This window comes from Gobio gobio (assembly GCF_949357685.1).
Source record: "Gobio gobio genome assembly, chromosome: 15".
In the NCBI taxonomy this organism is placed as follows: Eukaryota; Metazoa; Chordata; class Actinopteri; order Cypriniformes; family Gobionidae; genus Gobio; species Gobio gobio.
Window position 1 is genome coordinate 32,537,111 of NC_137108.1, and position 13,627 is coordinate 32,550,737.

At 38.8% G+C, this 13,627-nt stretch overlaps 1 protein-coding gene across 6 annotated transcripts in view; it reads right to left on the reverse strand.

Moving 5' to 3' along the window:
- Positions 1 to 13,040, reverse strand: part of ptp4a3b (protein tyrosine phosphatase 4A3b) — a 33,624-nt gene extending 20,584 nt beyond the window's left edge. Inside the window, exons 1-2 of one of the 6 annotated variants that reach the window (XM_079837182.1) lie at positions 12,921 to 12,982; positions 1,747 to 1,823 (exon numbers count right to left, since the gene is read on the reverse strand). The gene's annotated coding sequence lies outside the window, so the exon portion shown is untranslated. Of the gene's footprint in view, positions 1 to 1,746; positions 1,824 to 7,013; positions 7,224 to 11,862; positions 12,007 to 12,920 lie in introns of those variants that run through there. The other 5 variants (XM_079837178.1, XM_079837180.1, XM_079837176.1 and 2 more) reach the window with 5 other exon arrangements.
- Positions 13,041 to 13,627: the final 587 nt, after the last annotated feature.

The following is a 13,627-nucleotide window of genomic DNA, read 5'->3' on the forward strand; positions in this document are numbered from 1 at the left end:
ACGTTAAACATTTTAGGACGATTTCCAAAATTTCTCATTTAACATTTTGGAATGATTAAAACATGTATATTAATTCTTGAATTAAAAAAATCATGATAATGATTAAAAAAATATGAATTCATCAATTAAAATATGAATATTCATATGATTAAAAACAAATTCATTCTGCAATGATTTAAAAGCAATAATGCTGGAATAAGACAATTCTAATTATTAAAAATAATTTTTCTGGCACTAAACATGTTGGAATAGCTAAAAACAAAAGTGACCTACACACCTAAAAATGATACAAAAATCTAATATTATAAATTAAACTTGCTGAAATTTGAAATTAACACAGTCCTGGAACAAATAGTTTTTTTTTTATGAATGGGTGAATTTTCCTCTGGGCCCAATAAGAAGACTCTACCATAGTAGAAGACCTTAGTGGACACCCCTCATCACTGCACTGATATAAAAAAGCAGGGGGTTGATAAAAAGAGGCTATGATGACCTAGAGTATTATCCATGTTGATAAGGAGCTCAACTCAGCCACATTGAACAATCTGGAAATCTAGGGCTCTAGAATCCTCCACCGATTGTTTACCCAGCAGTCTGTTCTTAACCTGAACTAAACAGATATTTATCAAACCCCCTAAGTGTTCCAGCACTCTGAGCCAATTATTTTATACAAACTAAAAGAGGAACAATAAGTCTCAGTCTCAAATTCACTAGAAATCTCTGGGTTCTAATGAACTTGAGTTTTCAGCTAACTATGAACAGAACTTCTGGAACTTTAGCTGCTAAATGAGGGCAACTTTTATCGAAGGTAAGATGCGATATGGAAAACTTCCCCTCTTCCCCACTCAGCTGTGCTCAAGTAACCTCTGTGCAAGGGCTCCCCTGGCACGCTCCGCTAATGCCAATGGCCAGCAAATGCCACAGTGGCAGCATCAAAACACACTTTCTCGACTGCTGGGGTCATCATTAGTCTTGCCTTGTGAAAATTTCAACAGGATTTCTTAAAGCCGATTGAGTATTTGTCCAAAATGACCAGAGACATTAACACTCCCAAATTCATATATTTTAGGATTTCGTTTGAACAGAGAAGGGGATATAAATGTCTAAAAATGGTTTAAATGACTCGAAGAGTGCAGGAGGTGTTAGTTCATTGAACAGGTCTACAGGTGTGTTCCTGTTGGCGCGGCTGAACCTGTATTTGACGGGTGACGGGTGCGTTGAGGACTGGGCTGGCTTTGTTCTGCCTCAGTTCTGCACTTGACTGGAGAGGAACTGCAGGGCACTAAGACTCTCATGGCCACCTGTGTTCTAAATATAACTCCGTCAGCTGTCACCTCATAAATTTAGTCAGATCCAAAATGAAAAGGGTCGGGAGTTAAAGATAATTGGGAACTTGTTTTGAAACATGAGCATCCTAGCTACCCGGAAACAGATACCCGGAAAGGTCTTGCATTTTACAACTGAATTAAATAATTAGCTGGAAGAAAATAATTAATCATGCACGCATTTCATTGCCATGTAACTTTATAAGGTTGGACATCTGAGCACAGATTCCTAAGAGCTCAGATACCAGGTGCCATACCCAGAATGTACATGACTGCTCAAAACAACATTTTGAAGAGGAACACCTCATGATGCAACAATTTTATGACAACAATAACTTTTCTGCAACGTACGTGATGGTTTTTCATAAAACTAAACATCTGGTGTAAATCTATGACATTGAAAACAAACGGAAAATCTGACCTTTGCAATGCGATATCAAACTTTTTCTCTTGTGTTTGGCAAACTGACATCCAGCTTCACATTCCTTCAAAGATGCCCTAGGGTAAAGGTGATTTGCATAAAATAAGATGAGCAATCAAAGCTAAAAATGCCTCCAACATAGTGACTTACCCCAAATAGCGAAGCCAAAGCCCTCAATAGCTACAACAAAGTTCACTTGAACTGAACATTTATGCTACATTTGCATTAGTTATTTGCAGACACTTTTATTCAAAGCAGAACGTTCAAGATACACATTCAAAGTGTTCTCTGTAATTCAAACTCATGACCTTGGCAAGCATCATGCTCTGCCAATTGAGATACAAGAACACCTAGTGAGAACCTTAGTGTACCTATTTTAAAAACTGCAGGTTGTAAAAATGAGTGACAACTATTACCTTTAACAGCATGCAAAGATCACGGTGCACTGCATGGGATAAGGTCATCATAACTAAAACAAACATGTATGCTGGTTAGAGCAAGAAACAAAACTGAAAGGACACGGGCTGGTTCATTTTCCTATACTAAAGTGCATTTGTGATAGTCTTTGAACATGCAAAATTCCTGCAACACACAAGTTTGCATTCTTTGTTTTGAGCAAAGAGGTCAATCTGAGAGGTTATATCGCTTTTTTGGTTGAAATGTTTTCTGCTATACAAATTTGCAGTTGAGAGTTGAACCAGAACATATGACGTGTCTACATTTTTACTCTGATAAGACTTGTATGGCTGAATATAACATAAATTATGTCTCTTACTCAAATATGTAGAAAACCCATGAAAGATCTACGTTATTTAAAAAATCCGTTCTATGTCGATGACGTAGAATGGTTGCACCGATCGCGGAACCCTTAACTTCATTACATTTACATTTAGTCATTTAGCAGACGCTTTTATCCAAAGCGACTTACAAATGAGAGCAATAGAAGCAACTACAACAGTCAGAGGCTACAGTATGCAAGTGCTGTAACAAGTCTCAGTTAATCTAACACAGAACACACAGGATTTATTTAAAAAAAAAAAAAAATTAAATAAAAATAAAAAATAGACAGACAGAAAACTGAATAGAATGTTAAGTGCTATTCTTGATTGGTCAGGTGCTGCTGGAAGAGATGCGTCTTTAGATGTTTTTTGAAAATGGCTACAGACTCGGCTGCTCGAATTGAGATAGGCAGGTCATTCCACCAGGTGGGGGCAGTCCAGGAAAAGGTCCGTGACAGTGATTTCATGCCTCTCTGGTATGGCACCACAAGGCGTCGTTCACTGGTAGAACGCAAACTCCTGGAGGGTGTGTATGTCTGAACAAGCGAGTTAAGGTAAATTGGTGCAGAGCCAGTGGTTGCTTTGAAGGCGAGTACCAGTGCCTTGAATTTGATGCGAGCGGCTATTGGTAGCCAGTGGAGTCTGATGAAGAGAGGCGTGACGTGCGCTCTCTTCGGCTCGTTAAAGATCACCCTCGCCGCTGCATTCTGGATCAGTTGCAAGGGTTTGATAGTGCATGCCGGAAGGCCTGCTAGAAGAGCATTACAGTAGTCCAGTCTGGAGAGAACAAGAGCTTGGACCAAGAGTTGTGTGGTCTGCTCAGATAGGAAGGCTCTAATCTTCCTAATGTTGTATAATGCAAATCTGCAGGACCGGGTTGTTGCAGTAATGTGGTCAGTGAATTTAAGCTGATCATCGATCACAACTCCAAGATTCCTGGCTGTCCTGGACGGAGTTATGGTTGATGATCCTAGCTGAATGGAGAGAACTTCATCCCACTGTGTCGCAACAATGTCACCTGTTCAGCCTTTTCAATTTGAGCCAGAGCGCGAAATTTGTGAGAATGAAAACATCGAAGACGTTGAATATGAATTAGATCAAAACGAAGACAATCGGGGGGGTTGAGAAGGTGAGAGTTGGGCAAAATAGATGGTGTCTCTGTGGCAATTGATTGCCGATGCGAACCGAGACTGTGTGTTTGCTGTAAGGCGATGCAATTTCTCTCTGGATCTTTGTAATTGCATTTAAAACACACTCAAACACATGTGCACACAAACTCACACACCAACAGCACACACACGCTCAGCTGTGAAGTTATACGTGAGGGTTGACTTGCCTATTTGTCACCTGGTTCCGATTCGGCAGGCCAGCACTCTCCCTGTCATGGAGACTGACGAGGGCAGCCCAAAACACATCTCGATTGAGACAGACTGTCTCAAAGCTTGCGTGTGTGCTGTGATGCACGAGATATCTGATCACAGAAAAAAGTAGCATCTTCACAGCACGTTTCACTGTGTTTATTGCATTCAGGTGACGTATCAGACGTTTTTTACATATCAATCGTACAACATCAGTTCAATCCATAAACTTACCTTGAACAGATCCAGCGATAAATTGCATCTCCTTACAGCAAACACACTTTCTCTCTGTTCATATTGGCAAGCAATTGCCACAGAGACACCATCTATTTTGCCCCACTCTTGCCTCCTCAACCCCCCAATTGTCTTCGTTTTGATGTAATTCATATTCAATGTTTTATTCTCACAAATTTCACGGTCTGGCTCAAATTGAAAAAGCTGAACAGATGACATTGTTGCGACACAGTGGGATGAAGTTAAGGGCTCTGTGATCGTCATCCATATAGAACACAAACAAAACAAAAAAAACCAGGGAAAACCAGTGGAAACCAGGAGAAACATTGTGCCATGAATGAACAATTCATCAATTCATTTCAGGGTTCGTACAACCTTTTAAGAGTGAAATTCAAAGTGTTTTTTTTCCAGAACATCATAGCTCTGAATTTTAATGTTATTTTTAATGCTAATGTTAATTGTTATTTTAAAAGTTTATAAATGTAGGAAAACTAAAACTTTGTGGCGAACAAACATGAAATTACCACTATAACCAGTTGATGGCTGCAGATGAGCACTTGTTGACATACTAGCTATTTACACTAATATGCTAATATTACACCCAATATATAGAAAAAAATGGGATGCCAAAAAGTCTCATAAAAAAATTCAAACTGTGACTGAAAGCAAGTAAAGAACGCTCCTTTTATAATCACTGAAGCTGTCGGTCATAATAATAAGAGTAGAATATTGACATTTTTCACTATAAAAATTTGTTAGTGTCATTAATAAAAGTTTATTTTATCTGCATCTCAACTCAAGCTCAGTGGTTTACTGTCAATCGTGCATTTCTGAGAAATAAACATGCAATATCATTAGTAACTGCACTTATTAATGCAAATCAATAGTAATTTATTTTATGATTAAAGTTCCTTTATGATTAACCCCCCACCCCCAGTGCTACCAAATCAGGTAATGTTGCCACCATCCTTAGAACTTAGTGGCACCGGTGCTACTGCTCTCAAATGTTAGTCTGGAGCCCTGCATGTGCACACATGTTGGTGTGCAATTTGTTACCAGGCATAAGATACACATAAGGAATCGCTTAAGGGGCAAAACTATACCACATGAATAGTGCTCAATGCTTTGATTTTCAACAGATATACTGCAAGCATATGGTATTAACAAAACCACATGGAGAGCTGGATGTAAAACTCAATTACAGCATTTTAAGAAAGGCAAACATATACAGACAAAATCATGATTCATATCTCCACAAAATTATAATTCGCATTCTGAGATAGTCAATGGGTGCCATTCTAAAACAGAGAAAAATCTGAGATGAGGAGTTTCCAAATGCGATGGTTTTTAACTAGAACTGGAGGGATTTCGGTCACAGATTGGAGATTTGCAATACTTCTCAACTTCACAAGGCTGAATTATTATCCCTTCTGACCTGCAGGACTCAGTGTCCCTCATAATAGAAGAGAGATATGAGCAATGCTGTAATCCCTATAAGAACACTGAGATCATCATCTCCTTTCCAGTCACATGACCCATTCAAACACAAATCAGATCATTCCAAGCAAGTTCTAGAACAGGTAATTTCTCCAGAGAGAAAAACCTGGATACATCCTCAAGAATGTAGCAAGTACATTACTTTTGCAAAGCTTTATAAGGGTCAGGAGTAAGTGTTTACATAATACATGATTCATCAAAAATCTCTACTGCATCGATTCAGTCCTAAGGGTCAGGCAAAGATCAAAACAACACAGCAATATGACTTGCATTTTAAACCATTTGTAAATGGTTTCCTTACAACAAAAAAATAGAGATTCTTCAAATTTGGGCCACACAGTGTTGCAGTGCATCACACCTTCCCTTAAGCTTTCCTTTCTTTTCTTTTCTTGTGCATGTGGGTTCATGGGATGGGGGGAGGAAGAACAGAGACAGATACAGAAGACATGTTGTACGTGCATGCTGGGGAGGCTCCCTAGTCACCACCTATCGAAACTCGACTCTCTTTTCCAGCTGGCAGACCACATTTAAGCAAAAGTCTCCATGAAGATTCCTCCACGCCTGGTGTTCAACCCTGCAGCTGACACATACAATTTCTATACGGGAGAACAAACGCTATATACACTTCAGCAAACTTATCCGATTGGAAATGGTCATAAACATACAGCGACTTTCAAAGAGCATGCCATGAATCAAAACAAAATAAAGAACCTTTGAGTTGAACTTTTAATGAGAGATTTGTCTAGTTTGGGATGGGCAGACAGGTGCTTTTGGTATACAAATGACCAGGCCTCATTCACCCAGCATCAGTTTGCCATACAATTAGCGGAGCTCAAAGCATGTAAACACTTGGAATGGAAGCCACTCCATCAATGGCATTCAGCCTGGGAATTTCTTTGTCCAGTTTCTAAATGTAAACTGTAGATCACCCAGTAAAGTCAGGGGGAACTTCAGTTTTTGCAATAAGGGTTATTTTTACTCATTCTAAAATGTCCTTTTCTATGAAGTAACAGGGTGATGAAAAAAAGTACGAGATAAGGGAAAAAAAAAAACTTTTTCAATGCATATATAAAATATGAAACCATTTATGATTTCAAGATTAAGCTTTTTTTCTGCAATTTCTAGATAAGCAGCTAAATGATATTACCTATCAGCACAATTTGCAATTATACTACATTTTCAAATCTAAAGTTTCAGTTTACAAGACAAAAACATGTACAAGATTAATGACTGAGAGATTCCATTAACCCAGCATTGGCTTGACTAGTCTACTAGCCTTACATTGGCCCTGGATCAGGGGGCCATCCTTATTGTTGAGCCCTGCCACATCTTACCTACATTAAAAGCAATACCCACATCCAACATCCTATCAAACAACACTCAAACCCATTTGGCGCACCTGTCAATCACTGCATGTCTCTGGGAAATCACTGTAGTTCTCATGGACTCTCCCAAGGATAATAGAAATAACTTTTTTCTTCCAGATGGGTCTTAACAAGCCCCTTTGGGTGTGCCTTTAAGAACACGTCCTACTTCTCCAGGCCCATCTCCTACCGAAAGCAAGAGTCCAGTGACAGTTCCATCTGTCTACTGCCACTCAGCCTGCACTGAAACATTTCACACCATCACTCATTACTCCAGACCTGCGTGAAAGACACCAGACCCACCCTACTAGTCTCGCATCTGTGGCCAAAGGAGAAAGATCGCACACCAAAAGGTCAGGAAGTAGTTGATGTCCTAACAGTGCTATCAGGACTTGCTGCACTTAAACACCAGAATTCAGATTTGAGTTTATAAAAGATAAAGATATGTTTAGATATAAAAAAAAATAACTGGTTCATAAGAGTCATGCGTTTAGGGATCAGACTACATAGCGCTGTCCGTTTTTGGTTCGCTTGAAAAAAGTGTGTTTACCTGTTCATGAAAAAAATATCATTACCTCACACTCTAAAGACTCACACTAATTCACATGACAGGTCTACGTGCATCCATACACTCTGGATGGAGCAGTATAAACACTGGCTCTCTCGGGGGTCACCATGGTTCCAGGACAGTCGTTTTTGGCCACAGCTGCTGGTGCATAATCAGATACTTGTTTGGATTTCAGATTGATTCATATCTAAACAGTTTGAATATGAGCACAGGACGACGTTAAAGTACTTCGTGTTTGCTGCAATCAACTGTCCAACATGCATGACATGCATGTTCCCGTGAAAACTGCATGAGAAGTAAAACTGTGGAGAGGATTTTTCAGTCCCCTGGGATATCTCTCATGATATTGCATCACATCAAAATCCCCAAAGACATGATAACTATAGTTTATACTGGAGCTCATGGGCTTCCCTATTGCCAATGGACCACTTTTTGTTTGTTTTTGTGTTGGGGTTGCAAGCCCTGCACAAGTATGAATGCAAATGATGCTTGCAGAGATCTATTCCCACAAAAGAAAGATACGGTTGTAGCAGAACTCTATGGGATCCCCACAGGAAGCATTTCCCTTCATTGTGTCTCTGCACACTGGCCACAAGGAACCCCCCAGGACTGCTCAGACACCAGCTTGTGCTCTATCTCTCTCTCTCTATCTATCTATCAAGTTTGTTCTGCTCTCTCTTTTTGACTTCCCCACCATCTCCCTGTGAGGCACTCACCGCCCTTTTCCCCTCAACTACCCCAAACACATGCAGCCACACACAGTCTCCAGATCTCCATCACATCATCTGAGGAACAGCGGGATAGTTATGGAGAAATCTCATTAAGAACGCATTCAGCCTTTAAGAAAATTAACCTTTCCATGTGTGGGACAGAGAAAACACATTCTGGTGATGAACACATCTTAAAAAACAGGAGCATTCTATGCTTAGCTCGCACATCCGCCTTGAGGTTTTTTGCACTATTCAATTCAATTCACATTTATTTGTATAGAAATTCTCACAATACACATTGCTTCAAAGCAACTTTACAGAAAATGCATGTCTACATTACAATTTAGAGTGATCTGTTATCAGAGGTCACTGTCCAAGTAATATTTCATGACATACTCTCAGAGGCATCTTACGAAAAAGCAAAAATTGAGCATGGCATAAATACACACATGTGGCAGCTATAAAGTCATTCATAAAAACACATACACTAAAAGTTTGGGATAAGTAGGTAAAATTTAATATTTGATAAAAATTCAGAATTTGAAGGCTGAATTTATTTGATCAAAAATATAGCAAAAAGACAGTAATATTGTTAAATATTACAATTTAAAATAACTGTTCTCCATTTTAAATATATTTTCCTGTGATGGCAAAGCTGAATTTTCAGCATCATTACTCCAGTCTTCAGTGTCACATGATCCTTCAGAAAACATTCTAATATGCAGATTTGGTGCTAAAGAAAAATGTCTTATTATCATCATCAAATGTTGAAAACAGGTGCTGTTTTTGTGGGAACCATAATACATTATATGATGAATAGAAAGTTTAAAAGAACAGCATTTATTTGAAATATAAATATATTCACTGTCACTTTTTATCAATGTAATGCGTCCTTGGTTTATAAAAGTATTCCTTTTCTTTAAAAAAAAAAACAATTCTTACCTACGGGTAGTGTACATAAAAGATACTCTGAAGCCAATGAGGTACAACATATTTTTCAGCAAACACCCAAAGCTTGTTACTAAAAGGAAACCAAATGCCCAAAGCTTGCATTTGTTCTCTCCACCTTACAACAGATACAGTAGATAAACTTGTTGTTTCCCATGAAGTTGCCAGAGTGACCCACTTCTCAAATTTTGTTTTAAATATCTTCTTTCTGATTTTTTTTTTTTTACATAAAAAATTCTTTCACATCTGAAATGAGATCAAAAAGACCTGCATCTAAGGGTCCTTTACACCAGATGATAAAGCATTTGCATCAGGATATTCTTTAGCTGGATGGCATTTACACTTCACACCTGATCTGAAAAACTACAAAAAACGGCCACTTACATTATAAAAATAAACAGTTATTAAATTACTGATGGATAATGATTTCAATGTAGTCAGAATGCATCCTTGAACACACTCTGGTCACAATGGATGCTCTTACACCAGCATTTAAGGTGGTCAAGTGCAATCCGATTGTGATACGATCACTGAAAACAACAATAAAAGGTTCCTATTACAACGATGTGCTCAATGTGTGTGTGTGTGTGTATATGTATACACCACCATCCATGACTGTATTGTGCATATTGAACCCAAAGAGTGACCTTAAATGCCAGTTTAAGAGAACGAGGACAACTGTTCCTCTGGGAGTCGCAGCATAACCCTTTATTTGGCAACAGTGCACTTCTTAAACCTCCACTACTTTCTCCCCTTTTTTCGCCTCTTTATGTGGCTGTCAGACAGCTAAAAACTACCAGGCTCCGGTAAAGTCAGATGAAGCCACTCTGATTGACAGGCAGAATTGCAGTGGGAGAGTTCTGTGGCTTATTTCTTCTATGAAACTACTATTATGCAGCAGTGAGTAACAGGTTTCTAAGACTCCGGTCCCGCGCGACTTTGTTCTCAGGGAGGAATTCCCAGCAGCAGGCTTCAGTAAATGCATGCTGGGTAAATGTCACATACCCTTGGGGGCCGACTTTCCTCGAATGAAGGAGCTTGCTTTGATTAGACCCACTGCGTTTCGGGTTGAATAACAGAAGTAACCCTCTAATAAAAAAAACACAAACTATAGCATCTGTGTTGAAATGGAAAACAGACAGGGAGGCAGAGGTGGTGCTAAAATAATGGGAAACACAAACAGAGGGGAGGGGGGGAGGTTAAATCAAAGAAAACATTAACACCCCCACCCTTTTATAATCTCTCCATTTCTTACAAAGCTTCCAACTTCGCTCACTTTTTCCTAATAAAAGGGGAGTAACTCACTCGCCGTGGAGGAAGCCACCCCTTGCCCCATGGTGGCAGTTTACGTCATCGGTTAAACTTCAGTGTACAGAGCCAAGTAAAAACTCCTCCAACATTCCATTACTAACAGGGCGGGTTAGTGACCTGCTGCTTGGAGTGCACGGCAGGTAGGAGGAAACCCATCCCAGGCTAAACTCTTCCTGCCTGACTGATTAGAGGTGGGCTTGCCCTTCTTGCTTGCACCTATAGGGCCTTTCCACTGCAGCAGAGGTTAAGTCGGGGTCTTTGGTTGCAAAGATGGCACAATGTTTGCTTGCTTAGATGAACAGTTAGAGGTAATGGCAGCAAATCAAATGAACACTGTAGGAATAACACGCTTGCGCGAGATCAAAGGATAATACAGTAAAGTTATTTGACACTAAAACTAGACTCAAAGGAGAACTCACAGACAGCATTTATGTATCACCTGCGGCTAAATACCAGAACCACGAGTTGACCTTTACTGCGAATTTCTCACTTCAATATGTGACAGGAACGTCTTTATCAGCAGGACTATCTCTTTCCCGCAGAAGTACAGAGATTGTGTTCACAAGCCAGTTTTAATGTGTGTTTGTATTATTTTTCCACATTTGTAAGTTGCTTAAACTGTTAAATGAATAGCTGATGCATAATTCTTTTAACAACAAGGTTTCAGGTTAAAATACAAAGGGGAAAACGTATATCTTGTCCTGTAACTGCAGTCTCTCACCATTTTTAATCAGGATAGAAGAATGCCATACAGATTTGAAGCAGCATGAGGGTGAGTAAATGATGACAGGATCTTCACTCTCATTTTAAAGGGATAGTTTACCAAAAAATGACATCCTGTCATCATTTACTCACCCTCATGCTGCTCCAAATCTCTATGACATTCTTCTGTGGAACATTAAAGATATCGTGAGAAGCGTCTCTGCGTTTTTATTCATGCAATAGAAGTCAGCGGTCTCCAAAACTGTTTTTCAAAATGTCTCCTTTTGTGTTTCACAAAAATCAGTCAATCATACAGGTTTGGAACGACATGAGGGATAGAAACTATCCCTTTAAATAGTCATGTGAAATAATTGCGGCAATTGTACTGTAGAAAAAAAGTAGAAATACATATCAAGCAGTCTCAAAATTAGCCTAAATCCTAAATTTTGCATGTATAATAGCTCTAATAAAATAAATGTTAATTAAAATAAGTTTTAGATGGAGTTTGGGATGACACACCACAGTGATATTTAATTACCCAGCTACATGTAAACAGAAAACATTTCCACACTGAAAAAATGCCAACTGATGCACTCAAATATCTTTTACAGCAAATTAAGCTATAGATGAAAAAAGGTAAATCACCCAAAATGCTCCTTCTGTGCCAAAGCCAACAAGAAACAATAGAAATCTTGAATACTTGAGCTAATGGTCCACACAGATCACATCTCGGCAACGACAGCTTTCTATCCACTTCTCGCAGCGTTTAACTGAGACAGTCAGCTACAGCTGTGAAGAAATACTGAAACATGAACTTGATATAACCTGGTACAAGAGAGCTCTTTAATCTGAGAACATCTCTTCCAGCGAACACAAATCGCAACTATCTAGAACTGAATCCTCGGGCAGTTCAAGTGACATTAACATAACAGCGTCTATGCAAATAATAGGTGCACATTAGTAAAGGTTTACAGACTTCAGCGCACAGGGACAGATACGAAACCAGACAAAGAGACCACACACATGCACAACCCGCGCTTAATCACAACTTGTTGCTTTTATTGTGTTTCTGAGATAAAAACCAAAATCAACCTTTCAAGTTTAGCTAAATAATATTCATGTACGTCCAAAGTTAGAGGTTTCTTTTACTTTCTCCATCGTTATGCAAAGGATGGATGCTGATAGGCGTCCAGCTGTGTCTCTTTACATACACAAAGCGAGCTGACTTTCAAACGCAGAACAACAAAGACTCATTTATTATCTGGGTGGTCCTTAATTATTAATGTCAATATGAACACACAGGATTAATATAACGGGTGTTGTGTGAAAGAAATACCTCCACACACACCGTTAGCAGCGCGCTAACGCTAACAGCCCCCTCATCGCTTTTGTTCTGAAATCGCCGGTAGCAGACGACCACTTTTCTTGACAAACGAACTTTCCACATTGCGCAAAAACAACATTTACAACACAATATATCGGGCATTAACTAATATGTATGACATGTGAAAATATATGAGAAGTTATTGACTATAACAGCACCAAAACTATACCAATATTCGCTCAGCGCGCGCTCTCCGCCGTCATAAATACGAGTCGCGCGGAATACAAGAGCACACCTGATTTCACACAGCTGTTAAACACATAGGGTTGTCTTAGTAGACGACTTTCTAGTCATTTTCATAAGGCTTTTTTATACTCACAGATTTGTCAGACTCGCTCCATGTGATTCAGTGTGTATCCGTGTGTGTATGGGTGCGTGTGCGCACGCAAGCGCGGAGATTCCCCTGCTGCAACCATGGAGACGCAGCGTCACCCAGAGCAACCGAGAGGGAAAAAAATATTGTGTAAAAATGACTGAATATAATTTTAGTATTTGTACTAATACAAACAAAGATTCATTCAAACAACACATTTTAGTGAGTTAAATCAGATAATGATTTCATGGAAATTAAGATTTTAGATATGCGTTTGGTTACAATTATTGTAATTGTACTATATAGATTAAAATAAGTACCAATAAATTTACATAAACAAATAAAGTACTAAAATAAGTGCTAATAAATACATGTACTAGCTAATTAAGTATATTCACATCCACAACAATACACTGGTCCTAATCTAATGCTGAACTAACACTAAATAATTAAATACTGCTAATGTTGCGCCATCTAGCGTGCAACATCATGAAAATGTGTCAGTAGGTCATAAAAAGTTGAAATTGCAATGATTTATTGACGATTGCTCACTGAGCTTATCTTATAAATTATCAGATTTATTGAATTTAGCTCACTGTAATTATGTCATCTGCATATATTTTCGTATAAAAAAATATAAAATACCTAAAAAATAGGGGACTAAGTTCCTTGCATAATAATGTACAAAGGTATTTATTTCATACTTCTTTATA